At 44.1% G+C, this 23864-nt stretch overlaps 1 pseudogene; it reads right to left on the bottom strand.

The window, feature by feature from the left end:
- LOC129354675 (zinc finger protein GLI2-like) overlaps positions 1 to 23864 on the bottom strand; it is a 65035-nt pseudogene that overhangs the window by 32194 nt on the left and 8977 nt on the right.

The raw sequence follows: 23864 nt of genomic DNA, 5'->3' as shown, positions 1-23864 counted from the left end.
CAGCAACTAGCAACAGCAACCAGCAACAACAACTAGCAACAGCAACCAGCAACTAGCAACAACAACTAGCAACAGCAACTAGCAACAGCAACTAGCAACCAGCAACTAGCAACAACAACCAGCAACTAGCAACAGCAACCAGCAACAACAACTAGCAACAGCAACCAGCAACTAGCAACAGCAACTAGCTACTAACAACTAGCAACAGCAACTAGCAACAGCAACCAGCAACTAGCAACAACAACTAGCAACAGCAACCAGCAACTAGCAACAGCAACCAGCAACAACAACTAGCAACAGCAACCAGCAACTAGCAACAACAACCAGCAACTAGCAACAACAACCAGCAACAGCAACTAGCAACCAGCAACTAGCAACAGCAACTAGCAACCAGCAACTAGCAACAGCAACCAGCAACAACAACTAGCAACAGCAACCAGCAACTAGCAACAGCAACTAGCAACAACAACCAGCAACAACAACTAGCAACAGCAACTAGCAACAGCAACCAGCAACTAGCAACAACAACTAGCAACAGCAACCAGCAACTAGCAACAACAACTAGCAACAGCAACCAGCAACAACAACTAGCAACAGCAACCAGCAACTAGCAACAACAACCAGCAACAACAACTAGCAACAGCAACTAGCAACAGCAACCAGCAACAACAACTAGCAACAGCAACTAGCAACTAGCAACAGCAACTAGCAACAGCAACTAACAACTAGCAACAGCAACTAGCAACTAGCAACAGCAACTAGCAACAACAACCAGCAACAACAACTAGCAACAGCAACTAGCAACAACAACCAGCAACAACAACTAGCAACCAGCAACTAGCAACTAGCAACAACAACTAGCAACAACAACCAGCAACAACAACTAGCAACAGCAACCAGCAACTAGCAACAACAACCAGCAACAGCAACCAACAACAACCAGCAACAACAACTAGCAACAGCAACCAGCAACTAGCAACAACAACCAGCAACAGCAACTAGCAACAGCAACTAGCAACTAGCAACAAGCAACCAGCAACTAGCAACAGCAACCAGCAACAACAACTAGCAACAGCAACCAGCAACTAGCAACAGCAACTAGCAACAACAACTAGCAACAGCAACTAGCAACAACAACCAGCAACTAGCAACAACAACTAGCAACAACAACCAGCAACTAGCAACAACAACCAGCAACAACAACTAGCAACAGCAACCAGCAACTAGCAACAACAACCAGCAACTAGCAACCAACAACTAGCAACAGCAACTAGCAACAGCAACTAGCAACCAGCAACTAGCAACCAGCAACTAGCAACAACAACCAGCAACAAGCAACTAGCAACAGCAACCAGCAACTAGCAACAGCAACCAGCAACAACAACTAGCAACAGCAACTAGCAACAACAACCAGCAACTAGCAACAGCAACCAGCAACAACAACTAGCAACAGCAACCAGCAACAACAACTAGCAACAGCAACCAGCAACTAGCAACAACAACCAGCAACTAACAACTAGCAACAGCAACTAGCAACTAGCAACAACAACCAGCAACTAGCAACAGCAACTAGCTACTAACAACTAGCAACAGCAACTAGCAACAACAACCAGCAACTAGCAACAACAACTAGCAACAGCAACCAGCAACTAGCAACAGCAACCAGCAACAACAACTAGCAACAGCAACCAGCAACTAGCAACAACAACTAGCAACCAGCAACTAGCAACAGCAACCAGCAACAACTAGCAACAGCAACTAGCAACAGCAACTAGCTACTAACAACTAGCAACAGGAACTAGCAACAACAACCAGCAACTAGCAACAGCAACCAGCAACAACAACTAGCAACAGCAACCAGCAACAACAACTAGCAACAGCAACCAGCAACTAGCAACAGCAACTAGCAACTAGCAACTAGCAACAACAACTAGCAACTAGCAACAGCAACCAGCAACTAGCAACAACAACTAGCAACAGCAACTAGCAACAGCAACCAGCAACTAGCAACAACAACCAGCAACAGCAACCAGCAACTAGCAACAGCAACCAGCAACAACAACTAGCAACAGCAACCAGCAACTAGCAACAGCAACTAGCAACCAGCAACTAGCAACAGCAACCAGCAACAACTAGCAACAGCAACTAGCAACAGCAACCAGCAACAACAACTAGCAACAGCAACTAGCAACAACAACCAGCAACTAGCAACAACAACCAGCAACAACAACTAGCAACAGCAACCAGCAACTAGCAACAACAACCAGCAACTAGCAACAGCAACTAGCAACAGCAACCAGCAACAACAACTAGCAACAGCAACCAGCAACAGCAACCAGCAACAACAACTAGCAACAGCAACTAGCAACAACAACTAGCAACTAGCAACAGCAACTAGCAACCAGCAACTAGCAACAGCAACCAGCAACAACAACTAGCAACAGCAACCAGCAACTAGCAACAGCAACTAGCAACAACAACTAGCAACAGCAACTAGCAACAACAACCAGCAACTAGCAACAACAACCAGCAACAACAACTAGCAACAGCAACCAGCAACAACAACTAGCAACAGCAACCAGCAACTAGCAACAACAACTAGCAACAGCAACCAGCAACTAGCAACAACAACTAGCAACAACAACTAGCAACTAGCAACAGCAACCAGCAACAACAACTAGCAACAGCAACCAGCAACAACAACTAGCAACAGCAACCAGCAACTAGCAACAGCAACCAGCAACAACAACTAGCAACAGCAACCAGCAACAACAACTAGCAACAGCAACCAGCAACTAGCAACAGCAACTAGCTACTAACAACTAGCAACAGCAACTAGCAACAGCAACCAGCAACTAGCAACAGCAACCAGCAACAACAACTAGCAACAGCAACCAGCAACAACAACTAGCAACAGCAACCAGCAACTAGCAACAGCAACTAGCAACTAACAACTAGCAACAGGAACTAGCAACTAGCAACAGCAACCAGCAACTAGCAACAGCAACTAGCTACTAACAACTAGCAACAGCAACTAGCAACAGCAACCAGCAACTAGCAACAACAACTAGCAACAGCAACCAGCAACTAGCAACAACAACCAGCAACAACAACTAGCAACAGCAACCAGCAACTAGCAACAGCAACTAGCAACCAGCAACTAGCAACAGCAACCAGCAACAACTAGCAACAGCAACTAGCAACAGCAACTAGCTACTAACAACTAGCAACAGCAACTAGCAACAACAACCAGCAACTAGCAACAGCAACCAGCAACAACAACTAGCAACAGCAACCAGCAACAACAACTAGCAACAACAACCAGCAACTAGCAACAGCAACCAGCAACAACAACTAGCAACAGGAACTAGCAACTAGCAACAGCAACCAGCAACTAGCAACAGCAACTAGCTACTAACAACTAGCAACAGGAACTAGCAACAGCAACCAGCAACTAGCAACAACAACTAGCAACAGCAACCAGCAACTAGCAACAGCAACCAGCAACAACAACTAGCAACAGCAACCAGCAACTAGCAACAGCAACTAGCAACCAGCAACTAGCAACAGCAACCAGCAACAACTAGCAACAGCAACTAGCAACAGCAACTAGCTACTAACAACTAGCAACAGCAACTAGCAACAACAACCAGCAACTAGCAACAGCAACCAGCAACAACAACTAGCAACAGCAACCAGCAACAACAACTAGCAACAGCAACCAGCAACTAGCAACAGCAACTAGCAACAGCAACCAGCAACAACAACTAGCAACAGCAACCAGCAACAGCAACCAGCAACTAACAACTAGCAACAGGAACTAGCAACAGCAACTAGCAACTAGCAACAGCAACTAGCAACCAGCAACTAGCAACAACAACCAGCAACAACAACTAGCAACAACAACCAGCAACTAGCAACAGCAACCAGCAACAACAACTAGCAACAGCAACTAGCAACAACAACCAGCAACTAGCAACAGCAACCAGCAACAACAACTAGCAACAGCAACCAGCAACAGCAACCAGCAACTAACAACTAGCAACAGCAACTAGCAACAGCAACCAGCAACTAGCAACAGCAACTAGCAACCAGCAACTAGCAACAGCAACCAGCAACAACAACTAGCAACAGCAACCAGCAACTAGCAACAACAACCAGCAACAACAACTAGCAACAGCAACTAGCAACAGCAACCAGCAACTAGCAACAACAACCAGCAACAACAACTAGCAACAGCAACCAGCAACAACAACTAGCAACAGCAACCAGCAACTAGCAACAACAACTAGCAACAGCAACCAGCAACTAGCAACAACAACTAGCAACAGCAACCAGCAACAACAACTAGCAACAGCAACCAGCAACTAGCAACTAGCAACAACAACTAGCAACAGCAACCAGCAACTAGCAACAACAACCAGCAACAACAACTAGCAACAGCAACCAGCAACTAGCAACAGCAACTAGCAACAACAACTAGCAACAGCAACTAGCAACAGCAACCAGCAACTAGCAACAGCAACTAGCAACAGCAACTAGCAACAGCAACTAGCAACAGCAACCAGCAACTAGCAACAGCAACTAACAACTAGCAACCAGCAACTAGCAACAGCAACTAGCAACAGCAACAGGGCTAAACTGCACTTTACTAGGACTAGTTATTATTAGTAAAATGTTTTATTAGTTTGTCTGTTTTTCACTTCAGAATTCAAAGTTTCAAACATTTATTCATCCATAAACAAACGTTTATTTCTATAATTTCAGAATGTTTTGGAGTCATAGACGCTGTAGTTCCAGTTAGTCACAGTTTTCATATTCATTTGTTTTTGTGATTCGGTGAAGGAAACTTTCAGTTTCTGTTATTTTGTTCTGACTTTAATGATGTGCTTCCAGTCCTGAAGTCTCTGGTTCGGTTCTGGACTGGTTTCCAGTTCTGGTTTCCAGCTCTGGTTTCATGTTTGTTTGTTGATTCATGTGAAATATGTAGGCCGTGTTTGCGCCGTGTTTGTGCCGCTGCTCTAATGACTCAGGCCTGCAGACGGCTAACAAGCAGCAGAAAGCGTGGGATCCAGAAATAGAGCGGCCTTCTGGTTCCACTTACAGCCTGTGATGTGGAGCGCAGCGGCAGATGAATGAGGATGAGGCCATCTTGGAAAGTCATCAAGCTAAATGTTTACAAAGCGCTGCAGAGAGCGCTGCAGAGAGCCCATTACCCGCCGTGATTGGCTCCCATATGGCTGCTGCAGGGGCCCGTAACGGGGCCGCCTCAGACAGCGCCGGGGCAACCGGCCACCACCACACAGCCCCCAGGGGGCGCTGCAACGTCATCACAGCAAACAACATAACAACAGCAAACGCAAAAACCAACCAAAGATCTGAACTGAGAATGAAAACAGGCTCAAGTTTCTCCCCAACCTGCTGAGATGCTAAATACCTGGACCGGACCGCGAACGGACCCGGGTCACTGTTACCGGCACGGATCCAGAACGGATCTGGAGTTCACATAGACACGCCTCAGGTCATTGTTTACATCGGGATGTTTGGAGGCCAAGAGACGGTCCTTTAGTGTCCATAAAGACAGAAACTCTTCATTTCCAGCAGTTTAGCAAAGAAAACAGGAAAATGACAGACAATATCCAGAAAGCACGTCTGATCTTCTGTTAAACTCCTGATCTGCTGACGGCCTCTCAGAGTTGGTGTTCAGTCGCCGCATTTATTTCTTTAACTGATCCTGAACTCACCTTGTTCCACAGCACATCTACATGTTACTGTTGTCATAGTCAAGCTAGCATAGCTGACCTCCATCCCTGACCTGGTTATCTCGTCTTACTAGTGACAATCAGCAGCAAAGAACTGCAAGGCTTTTTCATTTAAATATTCAGGATTTAGCACGTTATATTGTTAGCAGCTAAAGCTAACGCTACTCATCGTTAGCGAGCAGCTTTTTGTCCTCCAGCAGGAAGCTGGGCTGGGATGTTGTGATGTCACACTGACGCATGTCTGCAGATCTGAAACGGATCAAACTGCTCGTGACCCAACAGGTCGTTGCTAGATAACCAAAGAGAGAGAGCGGTTTGAAGCTAGCGCAGCTAGCTTTGAGAGGCTAAACCTCTACGCTACTTACATTTCCCTCAGTGCATTTCTGCTCTGGGGTTAAATGAATGTTCTACATATTTATGGTTGATGCATCTGATGCATTATGTACTGATATTGATCACTTCTCTATTGTGATACTTATTGTTATTGATTTATTGTGATGATTTCAAAGTTTTTCCTCAGTTATTTGTGCTGTTTTTATTCCAACTCCCATGAATCTGTTTTTATCTGAATGAACCCAAAAGGTTTGTTTCTGACTGAAGCAGAGCTAAAGCCTGACGCGTTGTGGTTGTATGAAGTGTGTGTGTGTGTGTGTGTGTGTGTGTGTGTGTGTGTGTGTGTGTGTGTGTGTGTGTGTGTGTGTGTGTGTGTCTCTGTGTGTGTGTGTCTCTGTGTGTGTGTGTGTGTGGTGTGTGTGTGTGTGTGTGTGTGTCTGCCTCCTGGGCAGGGCCTCATTTAGAGGCAGGAGCAGAGAAAGGAGCCGCCGCCCCCTCTTCTTCTTCTTCTTCATCCTCTCCTTCTCAGGAAGATTAGTGGCCGTCCTTTTGGAGCGGGGCGGTGGACGGTCGGCCGTTAGCGGCTGCATTTTTCTCTGCCAGCGGGCCCTGACCCCCACGGCGCCCCCTGCAGCTCACAGAGAGGCCCTCCGCGCCCGGCCGCCATCAATTACTCTCCGTCCACCTGGTGATAAAGAAATCTGTCCTTATCGCTGATCTACCGATGGCGCCTAAAATACCATTTACTCAGCCGCCTGCTCATCCATCTCCTGCACTGGGAGCCTCACTCCAGCCCAGTGGTCCCAGTACGACTCCCAGTTTAAAGCTCATCAGGTTATCAGGTTTAGACCAAAACCTATTTTTGGTTAGCAGCTCAGTTATTAATACTCGTAATAAATTTACCAAAACTTTGAAAGTAAAAAATATTCTCCTTACACTGCAAAACAACTAAATCCCACCAAGTATTTCTGATCCAATTTCTAGAGCAAATATCTCGGTATCAGGGCTGGACAATAATAATCAATAACACATATCAGAACAGATAAATGATCAATATCAGTAGATGATCAATGTATTACTGAAAGAATCTTTTAGCAAATAAATGAGCTGATTTGTCAATGATTCCTTAAAACCTGTAGAAAATGTTGTTTCAAGTGAAATAATGTTAATATGTCTGCATGATTTACCGACATGGATCTGGATCTGGGTCTGGATCTGGATCTGGATCTGGCTGCTGTCTGTCAGTTTCGCCGTTTTGAAGTGAACCAAGCGATTTGCATCAGAAAGTCGAGCAGAGGTTTTGTGTTTTTGCAGTGCAGCAGCTTAAAGCATTTTCCTTTCTTTGATATATATGGGAATGCTGCGCCTGTTTAGGTCTCAACCCCCACTTATTGTGTCCTGGGACGGCCCGGGAGGTGCTAAGTACTTTGGGTCCTCCCCTGCGAACCGCCGGGCTCAGCAGAAAGGCCCGGGAGGCACAACGGGAGGAAGTGTGGGTCGGGGCGCCGCGCTCATCAATCTCCCTCCAACGACAAACTCAGTCTCAGCAAGATGTATGTCAAGAGCCACCGGAGCCAGTTAATCAAATCATTAGCTGCAGCCTCCTCTGGCCTAGTTTACACAGACACACACACTGAGACACACACACACTGAGACACACACACACTGAGACACACACACTGAGACACACACACACTGAGACACACACTGAGACACACACACTGAGACACACACACTGAGACACACACACACAGACACACACACACTGAGACACACACACTGAGACACACACACACAGACACACACACACTGAGACACACACACTGAGACACACAGTGAGACACACACAGTGAGACACACAGTGAGACACACACACACTGACACACACACACTGAGACACACACACACAGAAACACACACACTGAGACACACAGTGAGACACACACACACTGACACACACACACTGAGACACACACACACAGAGACACACACACTGAGACACACACACTGAGACACACACACACTGAGACACACACACACAGAAACACACACACTGAGACACACACACAGTGAGACACACACACACTGACACACACACACTGACACACACACACTGAGACACACACACACTGACACACACACACTGAGACACACACACAGTGAGACACACACACAGTGAGACACACAGTGAGACACACACACACTGAGACACACACACAGTGAGACACACAGTGAGACACACAGTGAGACACACACAGTGAGACACACAGTGAGACACACAGTGAGACACACAGTGAGACACACACAGTGAGACACACACAGTGAGACACACACAGTGAGACACACAGTGAGACACACACAGTGAGACACACAGTGAGACACACAGTGAGACACACACAGTGAGACACACAGTGAGACACACACAGAGACACACACACAGTGAGACACACAGTGAGACACACAGTGAGACACACACAGAGACACACACACAGTGAGACACACAGTGAGACACACACAGTGAGACACACAGTGAGACACACACAGTGAGACACACAGTGAGACACACACACAGTGAGACGCCTCCTGTAAAACCAAACCAGAACTAAATCCAGATCAAACCATCACTTCAGAGGCTCAAATCAGACGACCTGAAATAAATGTCTAAATCTTCTGTTTTCAGCTTCAAATCATCAATTAAATTCATCTGCATTTAAGTAAATGCAGATTTCATTTCTGAATTTACAAAGAGCTGAAACTGCTAAATTAACGAGCTTTTAATGTCTTTGGATTTCATATCTGAAAGGCTCAATAATCATTGAGCCTTTGTATATGGATTCATATCGAATTTATAAAACATGAACTTTAAAGTACAATATGAAGGATATTCTGGTGAAAACTAACCAAGCCAACCTTCATTATTAACCTGCTTCATTATGAACACATTAATAAATGCTGCTGAATGAACACTAATAACAAAATATATCTAAATGCCAAAATCATTTCAGTTTAAATAAGAACATTTTAGAGAAAGAGAGACGGCTAAACCTGCCAAAGCTAGCACGCTAACTAGTTAGCATTGATATTCTGTCTCTATCAATTTATTGAAGAAATATTAGAAATAAACCTTGAACAGTGATTTATATTTAATTATTAAAATTGTAAACATTTATTTCAAATTTTAAAAAAGTAGCTGCTAAAAATCATTGATCTTTATTGATCTTTATTGACCTTTGTTGACCTTTGTTGACCTTTATCTCAGTTTTCTGTCCTCATCTCCCTTTAATATGAAAAACTGCCAACTAACCAGCAGCAAATATTAAAATGATCCAAATGTATTTGAAATAAAAACATAACAGCTGTAAGAAAATGTGTAGAACTGAAAGCTAACTAGCTTAGCATTCAGTTTTTAATCTGGTTATGAAATAAATGTTTCTGTAAATAATATCTAATAATTGTTTTCATAATTAACAGCATGAAATTGCTCAGAGTTAAATCTCAACAATCTGCTTTTAGTGGGAAAGTTTTCTAATAACTCAAATAATAATCAGCAAAATATGAAAATTTGTCATTTTAGCAGCAGGAAATGTTCAGGTTTGACATAAAGACAATAAATCAGTGGAGAGATGAAGCTGAAAACTGTCTGAGCTTTATTAACCAATTACAGATCAATGAAGTGTATTGATTGATTTAAATTGTGCATCATACAGTACATGTTGTAATGTGTGTGTGTGTGTGTGTCTCTGTGTGCGTGTGTGTGTATCTGTGTGTGTGTGTGTGTGTGTGTATGTGTATCTCTGCCTGTGTGTGTGTGTGTGTGTGTGTATCTCTCTGTGTGTGTCTCTCTGTGTGTGTCTGTGTGTGTGGGGGTGTGTGTGTGTGTATCTCTGGTGTGTGGGGGGTGTGTGTGTGTGTATCTCTGTCTGTGTGTGTGTGTGTGTGTGTATCTCTCTGTGTGTGTGTGTGTGTGTCTCTCTGTGTGTGTGTGTGTGTATCTCTGTGTGTGTGTGTGTGTGTGTGTGTCTCTGTGTGTGTGTGTATCTCTGTGTGTGTGTGTGTGTGTGTGTCTCTCTGTGTGTGTCTCTCTGTGTGTGTGTGTCTCTCTGTGTGTGTGTGTGTCTCTCTGTGTGTGTGTGTGTCTCTCTGTGTGTGTGTGTGTATCTCTGTCTGTGTGTGTGTGTCTGTGTGTGTATCTCTGTGTGTGTGTGTGTGTGTGTGTGTGTGTGTGTGTGTGTGTGTGTGTGTGTGTGTGTGTGTGTGTGTGTGTGCTGCTCTGAACACACAGGTTCTTTTAAAAAGGCAATAAGTCTAAATGTATCTAATCCCAGATAAATCAGATGTGAATCAAACCTCTGGACGGTTGTGAATAAAGCTCCACGCCTTCATTTCTGCCCCCGACACATCCATCAATCAGCTGGGCTGGGTCCCGTCATTGTCCCAGTAATGTGTGGTTCTGGTTCTGGTTTATTGCCAGCGGTCTGAAGGTCCGCTCGCCGCCCAGACAGATGCGAGCTGTCAGAGGAAATTCAGCCTCTCATTTCAATCTATTAGCGGAGCCGCGGCGGGTCGGAGAGGATCCAGCTGCTGCTGGTTTCCTGCTGAACGCCGCCGACCCGGCCCGAGTCCAGGCCCAAGTCCAGGCCCGGACCGGCTCGAGTCCAGGCCCGAGTCCAGGTCCAGGCCCGGTTGGCCCGGAGGAAGACATCAGGAACACCTGAGGCCCTGATTGACTGGGAGAGCTCCGCCACGCTGTAACTGGTCCCGCTTCAGCTTCATTACATGCAGAGCCCATTTCCATAGGCCTCTGGGAGCGGCACCGGCACCGGGCCGCAGGATAAATGACCGCTCCATGATAAATGGTTCTATTAGCGGTCCAGATTGTTAAAGTGTGATACAACAGAGCGGCGCCCATTCATCCCTCCTGCTCTCTGCTGCCTGCTGTAAATAGCTGGTTTTATGTGTAAATAACATATTAAAACTCGGCATTAGCCGCGTCCTCTGATAGAGACCAAAGTGTTGTGAATAAATAAAGGCAGACGGGAAATAAAGCAGGTTCTCCTGTCGGGCTCAGAGGTGGCGGGAAGCTGCAGGAGGCTGCAGTATATCAGCTTCAAGGACCCGCGCTCTGCATGCATGTTGACTTATCAGCAGCTGGCAACTGGAATAATAATGCATATTACTGCCATAAGTAATTGCGTTGTCTCACGGCGGTGGCAGACGCTCGTAGTTTAAGCGCCGGTATCTGATTGGCTGGGACAGCCACGCTGCTTGTTCGTTTGAGATGAAAACACGAGGCGCTGATAGGAGGAAGACTTATGAGAGACTCTTTATTTAGCAGGCAGAAGATTAAAGGCTGCTCTCATATTGGAAATAAATATACAGTGAAGTTTGGGTCAAAATCAGAGAGGATGAAATAATGAGGAGGAAATCTGGAAACATTTAATAATCATAAGATCAATGATTCTGCAGCTGTGATTCTATTGCAAACATGCACAAAACTTTAAGGTGAACTTTCTGCTAAGGCTGAAAACACTACTTTCAATTGTTCCTATTAATAAAATGTGAATAATTTGATAAGTTATTGAAAACATCAACACGTCGTCATCGTCCTACTACTTCCTGTTTCTTGGTTTGCACCAATAGAAACATCCGGCTTTTGATCATGTGACTCGACTTATACAAAAAAAAACGTTTCCATTGCAGTTTTTGAAAGAAACTCTTTTCACTTGGTTTATTGAATTTTAACGTACAATATAAATGTTGCCCCAATTCACTGAGTACATCTTATAACTCAGCTCATCCTGCTTTATCAAAAACAAGTTGTGCTTTAGCATTAGCTGTCATGGTGGTGAAGTTGGTGCTTTAGCATTAGCTGTCATGGTGGTTGAAGTTGGTGCTTTAGCATTAGCTGTCATGGTAGTTGAAGTTGGTGCTTTAGCATTAGCTGTCATGGTGGTTGAAGTTGGTGCTTTAGCATTAGCTGTCATGGTAGTTGAAGTTGGTGCTTTAGCATTAGCTGTCATGGTGGTTGAAGTTGGTGCTTTAGCATTAGCTGTCATGGTGGTTGAAGTTGGTGCTTTAGCATTAGCTGTCATGGTAGTTGAAGTTGGTGCTTTAGCATTAGCTGTCATGGTGTTGAAGTTGGTGCTTTAGCATTAGCTGTCATGGTAGTTGAAGTTGGTGCTTTAGCATTAGCTGTCATGGTAGTTGAAGTTGGTGCTTTAACATTAGCTGTCATGGTGGTTGAAGTTGGTGCTTTAGCATTAGCTGTCATGTGTTGAAGTTGGTGCTTTAGCATTAGCTGTCATGGTAGTTGAAGTTGGTGCTTTAGCATTAGCTGTCATGGTAGTTGAAGTTGGTGCTTTAACATTAGCTGTCATGGTGGTTGAAGTTGGTGCTTTAGCATTAGCTGTCATGGTGGTTGAAGTTGGTGCTTTAGCATTAGCTGTCATGGTGGTTGAAGTTGGTGCTTTAGCATTAGCTGTCATGGTGGTTGAAGTTGGTGCTTTAGCATTAGCTGTCATGGTGGTTGAAGTTGTTGCTTTAGCATTAGCTGTCATGGTGGTTGAAGTTGGTGCTTTAGCATTAGCTGTCATGGTGGTTGAAGTTGGTGATTTAGCATTAGCTGTCATGGTGGTTGAAGTTGGTGCTTTAGCATTAGCTGTCATGGTGTTGAAGTTGGTGCTTTAGCATTAGCTGTCATGGTAGTTGAAGTTGGTGCTTTAGCATTAGCTGTCATGGTGTTGAAGTTGTTGCTTTAGCATTAGCTGTCATGGTGGTTGAAGTTGGTGCTTTAGCATTAGCTGTCATGGTGGTTGAAGTTGTTGCTTTAGCATTAGCTGTCATGGTGGTTGAAGTTGGTGCTTTGCATTAGCTGTCATGGTGGTTGAAGTTGGTGCTTTAGCATTAGCTGTCATGGTGCTTGAAGTTGGTGCTTTAGCATTAGCTGTCATGGTGGTTGAAGTTGGTGCTTTAGCATTAGCTGTCATGGTGGTTGAAGTTGGTGCTTTAGCATTAGCTGTCATGGTGTTGAAGTTGGTGCTTTAGCATTAGCTGTCATGGTGTTGAAGTTGGTGCTTTAGCATTAGCTGTCATGGTGGTTGAAGTTGGTGCTTTAGCATTAACTGTCATGGTGGTTGAAGTTGGTGCTTTAGCATTAGCTGTCATGGTGGTTGAAGTTGGTGCTTTAGCATTAGCTGTCATGGTGGTGAAGTTGGTGCTTTAGCATTAGCTGTCATGGTGGTTGAAGTTGTGCTTTAGCATTAGCTGTCATGGTGGTTGAAGTTGGTGCTTTAGCATTAGCTGTCATGGTGGTTGAAGTTGGTGCTTTAGCATTAGCTGTCATGGTGGTTGAAGTTGGTGCTTTAGCATTAGCTGTCATGGTGTTGAAGTTGGTGCTTTAGCATTAGCTGTCATGGTGTTGAAGTTGGTGCTTTAGCATTAGCTGTCATGGTAGTTGAAGTTGTGCTTTAGCATTAGCTGTCATGGTGTTGAAGTTGGTGCTTTAGCATTAGCTGTCATGGTGTTGAAGTTGGTGCTTTAGCATTAGCTTGTCATGGTGTTGAAGTTGGTGCTTTAGCATTAGCTGTCATGGTGTTGAAGTTGTTGCTTTAGCATTAGCTGTCATGGTGGTTGAAGTTGTTGCTTTAGCATTGCTGTCATGGTGGTTGAAGTTGGTGCTTTAGCATTAGCTGTCATGGTGGTTGAAGTTGGTGCTTTAGCATTAGCTGTCATGGTGGTTGAAGTTGGTGCTTTAGCATTAGCTGTCATGGTGGTTGAAGTTGGTGCTTTAGCATTAGCTGTCATGGTGGTTGAAGTTGGTGCTTTAGCATTAGCTGTCATGGTGGTTGAAGTTGGTGCTTTAGCATTAGCTGTCATGGTGGTTGAAGTTGGTGCTTTAGCATTAGCTGTCATGGTGGTTGAAGTTGGTGCTTTAGCATTAGCTGTCATGGTGGTTGAAGTTGTTGCTTTAGCATTAGCTGTCATGGTGGTTGAAGTTGGTGCTTTAGCATTAGCTGTCATGGTGGTTGAAGTTTTGCTTTAGCATTAGCTGTCATGGTGGTTGAAGTTGGTGCTTTAGCATTAGCTGTCATGGTGGTTGAAGTTGGTGCTTTAGCATTAGCTGTCATGGTGGTTGAAGTTGGTGCTTTAGCATTAGCTGTCATGGTGGTTGAAGTTTGCTTTAGCATTAGCTGTCATGGTGGTTGAAGTTGGTGCTTTAGCATTAGCTGTCATGGTGTTGAAGTTGGTGCTTTAGCATTAGCTGTCATGGTAGTTGAAGTTGGTGCTTTAGCATTAGCTGTCATGGTGGTTGAAGTTGGTGCTTTAGCATTAGCTGTCATGGTGTTGAAGTTGTGCTTTAGCATTAGCTGTCATGGTGGTTGAAGTTGGTGCTTTAGCATTAGCTGTCATGGTGGTTGAAGTTGGTGCTTTAGCATTAGCTGTCATGGTGGTTGAAGTTGGTGCTTTAGCATTAGCTGTCATGGTGGTTGAAGTTGGTGCTTTAGCATTAGCTGTCATGGTGGTTGAAGTTGTGCTTTAGCATTAGCTGTCATGGTGGTTGAAGTTGGTGCTTTAGCATTAGCTGTCATGGTGTTGAAGTTGGTGCTTTAGCATTAGCTGTCATGGTAGTTGAAGTTGGTGCTTTAGCATTAGCTGTCATGGTGCTGAAGTTGGTGCTTTAGCATTAGCTGTCATGGTGTTGAAGTTGGTGCTTTAGCATTAGCTGTCATGGTTGAAGTTGTGCTTTAGCATTAGCTGTCATGGTAGTTGAAGTTGGTGCTTTAGCATTAGCTGTCATGGTGTTTGAAGTTGGTGCTTTAGCATTAGCTGTCATGGTGGTTGAAGTTGGTGCTTTAGCATTAGCTGTCATGGTGGTTGAAGTTGGTGCTTTAGCATTAGCTGTCATGGTGGTTGAAGTTGGTGCTTTAGCATTAGCTGTCATGGTGGTTGAAGTTGGTGCTTTAGCATTAGCTGTCATGGTGTTGAAGTTGGTGCTTTAGCATTAGCTGCATGGTGGTTGAAGTTGTGCTTTAGCATTAGCTGTCATGGTGGTTGAAGTTGGTGCTTTAGCATTAGCTGTCATGGTGGTTGAAGTTGTGCTTTAGCATTAGCTGTCATGGTGGTTGAAGTTGGTGCTTTAGCATTAGCTGTCATGGTGGTTGAATTTATTGCTTTAGCATTAGCTGTCATGGTGGTTGAAGTTGGTGCTTTAGCATTAGCTGTCATGGTGTTGAAGTTGTGCTTTAGCATTAGCTGTCATGGTGGTTGAAGTTGGTGCTTTAGCATTAGCTGTCATGGTGGTTGAAGTTGGTGCTTTAGCATTAGCTGTCATGGTAGTTGAAGTTGTTGCTTTAGCATTAGCTGTCATGGTGGTTGAAGTTGGTGCTTTAGCATTAGCTGCCATGGTGGTTGAAGTTGGTGCTTTAGCATTAGCTGTCATGGTGGTTGAAGTTGGTGCTTTAATTAGCTGTCATGGTGGTTGAAGTTGGTGCTTTAGCATTAGCTGTCATGGTGGTTGAAGTTGGTGCTTTAGCATTAGCTGTCATGGTGTTGAAGTTGGTGCTTTAGCATTAGCTGTCATGGTGTTGAAGTTGGTGCTTTAGCATTAGCTGTCATGGTGGTTGAAGTTGGTGCTTTAGCATTAGCTGTCATGGTAGTTGAAGTTGTTGCTTTAGCATTAGCTGTCATGGTGGTTGAAGTTGGTGCTTTAGCATTGGCTGTCATGGTGTTGAAGTTGGTGCTTTAGCATTAGCTGTCATGGTGGTTGAAGTTGGTGCTTTAGCATTAGCTGTCATGGTGGTTGAAGTTGGTGCTTTAGCATTAGCTGTCATGGTGGTTGAAGTTGGTGCTTTAGCATTAGCTGTCATGGTGGTTGAAGTTGGTGCTTTAGCATTAGCTGTCATGGTAGTTGAAGTTGGTGCTTTAGCATTAGCTGTCATGGTGGTTGAAGTTGGTGCTTTAGCATTAGCTGTCATGGTGGTTGAAGTTGGTGCTTTAGCATTAGCTGTCATGGTTGTTGAAGTTGTTGCTTTAGCATTAGCTGTCATGGTGGTTGAAGTTGGTGCTTTAGCATTAGCTGTCATGGTTGAAGTTGGTTGCTTTAGCATTAGCTGTCATGGTGTTGAAGTTGGTGCTTTAGCATTAGCTGTCATGGTGGTTGAAGTTGGTGCTTTAGCATTAGCTGTCATGGTGGTTGAAGTTGGTGCTTTAGCATTAGCTGTCATGGTGGTTGAAGTTGTTGCTTTAGCATTAGCTGTCATGGTCGTTGAAGTTGGTGCTTTAGCATTAGCTGTCATGGTGGTTGAAGTTGGTGCTTTAGCATTAGCTGTCATGGTAGTTGAAGTTGGTGCTTTAGCATTAGCTGTCATGGTGGTTGAAGTTGGTGCTTTAGCATTAGCTGTCATGGTGGTTGAAGTTGGTGCTTTAGCATTAGCTGTCATGGTGGTTGAAGTTGGTGCTTTAGCATTAGCTGTCATGGTGGTTGAAGTTGGTGCTTTAGCATTAGCTGTCATGGTGGTTGAAGTTGGTGCTTTAGCATTAGCTGTCATGGTAGTTGAAGTTGGTGCCTTAGCATTAGCTGCCATGGTGGTTGAAGTTGGTGCTTTAGCATTAGCTGTCATGGTGGTTGAAGTTGGTGCTTTAGCATTAGCTGTCATGGTGTTGAAGTTGGTGCTTTAGCATTAGCTGTCATGGTGTTGAAGTTGGTGCTTTAGCATTAGCTGTCATGGTGGTTGAAGTTATTGCTTTAGCATTAGCTGTCATGGTGGTTGAAGTTGGTGCTTTAGCATTAGCTGTCATGGTGGTTGAAGTTGGTGCTTTAGCATTAGCCATGGTGGTTGAAGTTGGTGCTTTAGCATTAGCTGTCATGGTGTTGAAGTTGGTGCTTTAGCATTAGCTGTCATGGTGGTTGAAGTTGGTGCTTTAGCATTAGCTGTCATGGTGGTTGAAGTTGGTGCTTTAGCATTAGCTGTCATGGTGGTTGAAGTTGGTGCTTTAGCATTAGCTGTCATGGTGGTTGAAGTTATGCTTTAGCATTAGCTGTCATGGTGGTTGAAGTTGGTGCTTTAGCATTAGCTGTCATGGTGGTTGAAGTTGGTGCTTTAGCATTAGCTGTCATGGTGTTGAAGTTGGTGCTTTAGCATTAGCTGTCATGGTGGTTGAAGTTGGTGCTTTAGCATTAGCTGTCATGGTGGTTGAAGTTGGTGCTTTAGCATTAGCTGTCATGGTGGTTGAAGTTGGTGCTTTAGCATTAGCTGTCATGGTGGTTGAAGTTGTGTGCTTTAGCATTAGCTGTCATGGTAGTTGAAGTTGGTGCTTTAGCATTAGCTGCCATGGTGGTTGAAGTTGGTGCTTTAGCATTAGCTGTCATGGTGGTTGAAGTTGGTGCTTTAGCATTAGCTGTCATGGTGGTTGAAGTTGTTGCTTTAGCATTAGCTGTCATGGTGGTTGAAGTTGTGCTTTAGCATTAGCTGTCATGGTGGTTGAATTTATTGCTTTAGCATTAGCTGTCATGGTGGTTGAAGTTGGTGCTTTAGCATTAGCTGTCATGGTGGTTGAAGTTGGTGCTTTAGCATTAGCTGTCATGGTGGTTGAAGTTGGTGCTTTAGCATTAGCTGTCATGGTGGTTGAAGTTGTGCTTTAGCATTAGCTGTCATGGTGGTTGAAGTTGGTGCTTTAGCATTAGCTGTCATGGTGGTTGAAGTTGGTGCTTTAGCATTAGCTGTCATGGTGTTGAAGTTGGTGCTTTAGCATTAGCTGTCATGGTGGTTGAAGTTGGTGCTTTAGCATTAGCTGTCATGGTGGTTGAAGTTGGTGCTTTAGCATTAGCTGTCATGGTGGTTGAAGTTGGTGCTTTAGCATTAGCTGTCATGGTGGTTGAAGTTGGTGCTTTAGCATTAGCTGTCATGGTGGTTGAAGTTGGTGCTTTAGCATTAGCTGTCATGGTGTTGAAGTTGGTGCTTTAGCATTAGCTGTCATGGTGGTTGAAGTTGTTGCTTTAGCATTAGCTGTCATGGTGGTTGAAGTTGGTGCTTTAGCATTAGCTGTCATGGTAGTTGAAGTTGGTGCTTTAGCATTAGCTGTCATGGTAGTTGAAGTTGGTGCTTTAGCATTAGCTGTCATGGTGGTTGAAGTTATTGCTTTAGCATTAGCTGTCATGGTGTTGAAGTTGGTGCTTTAGCATTAGCTGTCATGGTGGTTGAAGTTGGTGCTTTAGCATTAGCTGTCATGGTGGTTGAAGTTGGTGCTTTAGCATTAGCTGTCATGGTGGTTGAAGTTGGTGCTTTAGCATTAGCTGTCATGGTGGTTGAAGTTGGTGCTTTAGCATTAGCTGTCATGGTGGTTGAAGTTGGTGCTTTAGCATTAGCTGTCATGGTGGTTGAAGTTGGTGCTTTAGCATTAGCTGTCATGGTGGTTGAAGTTTTGCTTTAGCATTAGCTGTCATGGTGTTGAAGTTGGTGCTTTAGCATTAGCTGTCATGGTAGTTGAAGTTGGTGCTTTAGCATTAGCTGTCATGGTGGTTGAAGTTGGTGCTTTAGCATTAGCTGTCATGGTGGTTGAAGTTGGTGCTTTAGCATTAGCTGTCATGGTGGTTGAAGTTGGTGCTTTAGCATTAGCTGTCATGGTGGTTGAAGTTGGTGCTTTAGCATTAGCTGTCATGGTGGTTGAAGTTGGTGCTTTAGCATTAGCTGTCATGGTGGTTGAAGTTGGTGCTTTAGCATTAGCTGTCATGGTGGTTGAAGTTGGTGCTTTAGCATTAGCTGTCATGGTGGTTGAAGTTGGTGCTTTAGCATTAGCTGTCATGGTGGTTGAAGTTGGTGCTTTAGCATTAGCTGTCATGGTGTTGAAGTTGGTGCTTTAGCATTAGCTGTCATGGGTTTGAAGTTGGTGCTTTAGCATTAGCTGTCATGGTGTGGTTGAAGTTGGCTTTAGCATTAGCTGTCATGGTGGTTGAAGTTGGTGCTTTAGCATTAGCTGTCATGGTGGTTGAAGTTGGTGCTTTAGCATTAGCTGTCATGGTGTTGAAGTTGGTGCTTTAGCATTAGCTGCCATGGTGGTTGAAGTTGGTGCTTTAGCATTAGCTGTCATGGTGTTGAAGTTGGTGCTTTAGCATTAGCTGTCATGGTGGTTGAAGTTGGTGCTTTAGCATTAGCTGTCATGGTGTTGAAAGTTGGTGCTTTAGCATTAGCTGTCATGGTGTTGAAGTTGGTGCTTTAGCATTAGCTGTCATGGTGGTTGAAGTTGGTGCTTTAGCATCAGCTGTCATGGTGGTTGAAGTTGGTGCTTTAGCATTAGCTGTCATGGTGGTTGAAGTTGGTGCTTTAGCATTAGCTGTCATGGTGGTTGAAGTTGGTGCTTTAGCATTAGCTGTCATGGTGGTTGAAGTTGGTGCTTTAGCATTAGCTGTCATGGTAGTTGAAGTTGTGCTTTAGCATTAGCTGTCATGGTGGTTGAAGTTGGTGCTTTAGCATTGCTGTCATGGTGTTGAAGTTGGTGCTTTAGCATTAGCTGTCATGGTAGTTGAAGTTGGTGCTTTAGCATTAGCTGTCATGGTGGTTGAAGTTGGTGCTTTAGCATTAACTGTCATGGTGGTTGAAGTTGGTGCTTTAGCATTCTGTCATGGTTGAAGTTGGTGCTTTAGCATTAGCTGTCATGGTAGTTGAAGTTGGTGCTTTAGCATTAGCTGCATGGTGGTTGAAGTTGGTGCTTTAGCATTAGCTGTCATGGTGGTTGAAGTTGGTGCTTTAGCATTAGCTGTCATGGTGGTTGAAGTTGTGCTTTAGCATTAGCTGTCATGGTGGTTGAAGTTGGTGCTTTAGCATTAGCTGTCATGGTGGTTGAAGTTATTGCTTTAGCATTAGCTGCCATGGTGGTTGAAGTTGGTGCTTTAGCATTAGCTGTCATGGTGGTTGAAGTTGGTGCTTTAGCATTAGCTGTCATGGTTGAAGTTGGTGCTTTAGCATTAGCTGTCATGGTGTTGAAGTTGTTGCTTTAGCATTAGCTGTCATGGTGGTTGAAGTTGGTGCTTTAGCATTAGCTGTCATGGTGGTTGAAGTTGGTGCTTTAGCATTAGCTGTCATGGTAGTTGAAGTTGGTGCTTTAGCATTAGCTGTCATGGTGGTTGAAGTTGGTGCTTTAGCATTAGCTGTCATGGTGGTTGAAGTTGGTGCTTTAGCATTAGCTGTCATGGTGGTTGAAGTTGGTGCTTTAGCATTAGCTGTCATGGTGGTTGAAGTTGGTGCTTTAGCATTAGCTGTCATGGTAGTTGAAGTTGTGCTTTAGCATTAGCTGTCATGGTAGTTGAAGTTGTGCTTTAGCATTAGCTGTCATGGTGGTTGAAGTTGTGCTTTAGCATTAGCTGTCATGGTGGTTGAAGTTGGTGCTTTAGCATTAGCTGTCATGGTGGTTGAAGTTGGTGCTTTAGCATTAGCTGTCATGGTGGTTGAAGTTGGTGCTTTAGCATTAGCTGTCATGGTGGTTGAAGTTGGTGCTTTAGCATTAGCTGTCATGGTGGTTGAAGTTGGTGCTTTAGCATTAGCTGTCATGGTGGTTGAAGTTGGTGCTTTAGCATTAGCTGTCATGGTAGTTGAAGTTGGTGCTTTAGCATTAGCTGTCATGGTAGTTGAAGTTGGTGCTTTAGCATTAGCTGTCATGGTAGTTGAAGTTGGTGCTTTAGCATTAGCTGTCATGGTGGTTGAAGTTGGTGCTTTAGCATTAGCTGTCATGGTGGTTGAAGTTGGTGCTTTAGCATTAGCTGTCATGGTAGTTGAAGTTGGTGCTTTAGCATTAGCTGTCATGGTAGTTGAAGTTGGTGCTTTAGCATTAGCTGTCATGGTGGTTGAAGTTGGTGCTTTAGCATTAGCTGTCATGGTAGTTGAAGTTGGTGCTTTAGCATTAGCTGTCATGGTAGTTGAAGTTGGTGCTTTAGCATTAGCTGTCATGGTGGTTGAAGTTGGTGCTTTAGCATTAGCTGTCATGGTAGTTGAAGTTGTTGCTTTAGCATTAGCTGTCATGGTATTGAAGTTGGTGCTTTAGCATTAGCTGTCATGGTAGTTGAAGTTGGTGCTTTAGCATTAGCTGCCATGGTGGTTGAAGTTGGTGCTTTAGCATTAGCTGTCATGGTAGTTGAAGTTGGTGCTTTAGCATTAGCTGTCATGGTAGTTGAAGTTGGTGCTTTAGCATTAGCTGTCATGGTAGTTGAAGTTGTTGCTTTAGCATTAGCTGTCATGGTAGTTGAAGTTGGTGCTTTAGCATTAGCTGTCATGGTAGTTGAAGTTGGTGCTTTAGCATTAGCTGTCATGATAGTTGAAGTTGGTGCTTTAGCATTAGCTGTCATGGTGGTTGAAGTTGGTGCTTTAGCATTAGCTGTCATGGTGGTTGAAGTTGTTGCTTTAGCATTAGCTGTCATGGTAGTTGAAGTTGGTGCTTTAGCATTAGCTGTCATGGTGGTTGAAGTTGGTGCTTTAGCATTAGCTGTCATGGTGGTTGAAGTTGGTGCTTTAGCATTAGCTGTCATGGTAGTTGAAGTTGGTGCTTTAGCATTAGCTGTCATGGTAGTTGAAGTTGTTGCTTTAGCATTAGCTGTCATGGTGGTTGAAGTTGGTGCTTTAGCATTAGCTGTCATGGTGGTTGAAGTTTGTTGCTTTAGCATTAGCTGTCATGGTAGTTGAAGTTGTTGCTTTAGCATTAGCTGTCATGGTGGTTGAAGTTGGTGCTTTAGCATTAGCTGTCATGGTGGTTGAAGTTGGTGCTTTAGCATTAGCTGTCATGGTAGTTGAAGTTGGTGCTTTAGCATTAGCTGTCATGGTAGTTGAAGTTGGTGCTTTAGCATTAGCTTCATGGTAGTTGAAGTTGTTGCTTTAGCATTAGCTGTCATGGTGGTTGAAGTTTGGTGCTTTAGCATTAGCTGTCATGGTGGTTGAAGTTGTTGCTTTAGCATTAGCTGTCATGGTATTTGAAGTTGTTGCTTTAGCATTAGCTGTCATGGTGGTTGAAGTTGGTGCTTTAGCATTAGCTGTCATGGTGGTTGAATTTGTTGCTTTGGCTGAGCACCATGCTGGTGTACCATGTTAGCATTAGCTGGACTATTGTCTATGATTGAATGTTTAGTGTTACTGCAGCTAACTTCCAGTTAGCATCATTAAAACAGTTGATTCCTATTCTGGACATTCAGGGTTGGTTTTTAAACACCAGAGATCTGGAACCAGAACCAGGAGGAAACATCCGGTCCTGGTAATGACGGCCGGTTCCGTCTGAACATGAATGAAAGCATCGGTTGGCGTTGCTCTAGTTTGGTTTCCCTCAGCGGTTCTTCAGTTCTGGTTCAGACCAGCAGCCTCTGCAGCGTGGGGGTAAAATCTGCCTAAAACACAGTAAAGTTCCTCCTTTGTACTGTTGACTAGACATGCAGGCAGAACAATCAGGAACCAGAACCCAAGCAGAGCCAAGCAGACGGCTGCTCTGACCGCCCAGGCGCTGAGGGATTATCGCCCGCGAGGCAACCAGGCGCTTTGTTCAAATATTGAAGAGGCAAGAAAGTGGAGCAACAGCAGCAGCTCCAAATGTAAGACGTGTCCTACATTGATATTCTCATATGAACAATCAATGTTGGCTCTTTCATCGTGGCAGGCCACCAGTTCTGCGTCCGCTGAGCATGTGACTCCATTTACATTTCAAAAGCATCCGCCGCCGCTCTGCGTCCTTTAACCTCTGGTGCAGAACTGGGAACCGGGCCGCAGCAGAACCCGACCCAACCTGACCGACCGAACTCTGATAAAACCTTCAACATGTTCCTGAGAACCGAGGAACCAGGCCTGACCGGCTGCTTCACTGTGTATAAATACTAATGAAAATAACTTTTAATACCTTCAGATGTTTGATTTATAAACTGCATTTAATCTGATTTTATTTATATTTACAGATTCTTTCAGTGGAAAATTAATAAACATATAAATATGTAGGAGGTTTAATCGTCATGACAACAAATCAGCATCATCTTCATGATTCACTGATTTATTAATAAATGTTGAGTTTATTAAAATAAACAATTAGATCTGTTTGACATTTTATTATTTCACTTATTAATTTATTATTTAATTTTTATGTATTTTAATCTTTGTCATATTTATAACATAATTACTAAATAAATCTCATCAAGTTTAAACAGCAGATTTTATATATGTGTGTCATAAATGACACATTTAAGTCTGAAATAAAGTTGATATGTTTTTTAAAAACAGATCCAAAGGAGCCGGTGTGTGATGTGTTTTATAAATATTATTGATTGATTTGTTCAGGAGTGATTGTGGTTCTGGTGCAGGATTCAGGCTGGATCCAGACCAGCAGCTCCAGACGTTTGGTCTGAAAAACTGATTGGTTTTGAAGACGTTCAGAAACGTTCCCTGATCAGAACCGTTCTGCTCGGTTTGATCAGAACTGGCTCGGTTCTGCTCGGTTGATCAGAACTGGCTCGGTTCTGCTCGGTTGATCAGAACTGGCTCGGTTTTCTGCTCGGTTGATCAGAACTGGCTTCGGTTCTGCTCGGTTCTGTTGTGCGTGTCGCTCCGCTGCCTGTCTGGAGGAACCTTCTGGGTTCTGCTGTCAGAACCGATCGGCTGAAACGGTGCGCGCCTGGCACCGCTCTGCTTGCAGCTTTGTCTCCTCTTCATCAATTAATGAGCGTTTCTTTGTGATGGCGGGCCACCAAGTCCTCCATGAATGAGTGAAAATGTCACCAAATCACACGTTTAATTTTGCATGTCAAAGGGCCCC

Source organism: Poeciliopsis prolifica, unplaced genomic scaffold (genome assembly GCF_027474105.1).
Source record: "Poeciliopsis prolifica strain line A6 unplaced genomic scaffold, Auburn_PproV2 SCAFFOLD116, whole genome shotgun sequence".
NCBI classification, from domain to species: domain Eukaryota; kingdom Metazoa; phylum Chordata; class Actinopteri; order Cyprinodontiformes; family Poeciliidae; genus Poeciliopsis; species Poeciliopsis prolifica.
Note: the sequence above shows the minus strand (reverse complement) of the source record. Positions and strands in the feature narration are given on the sequence as shown.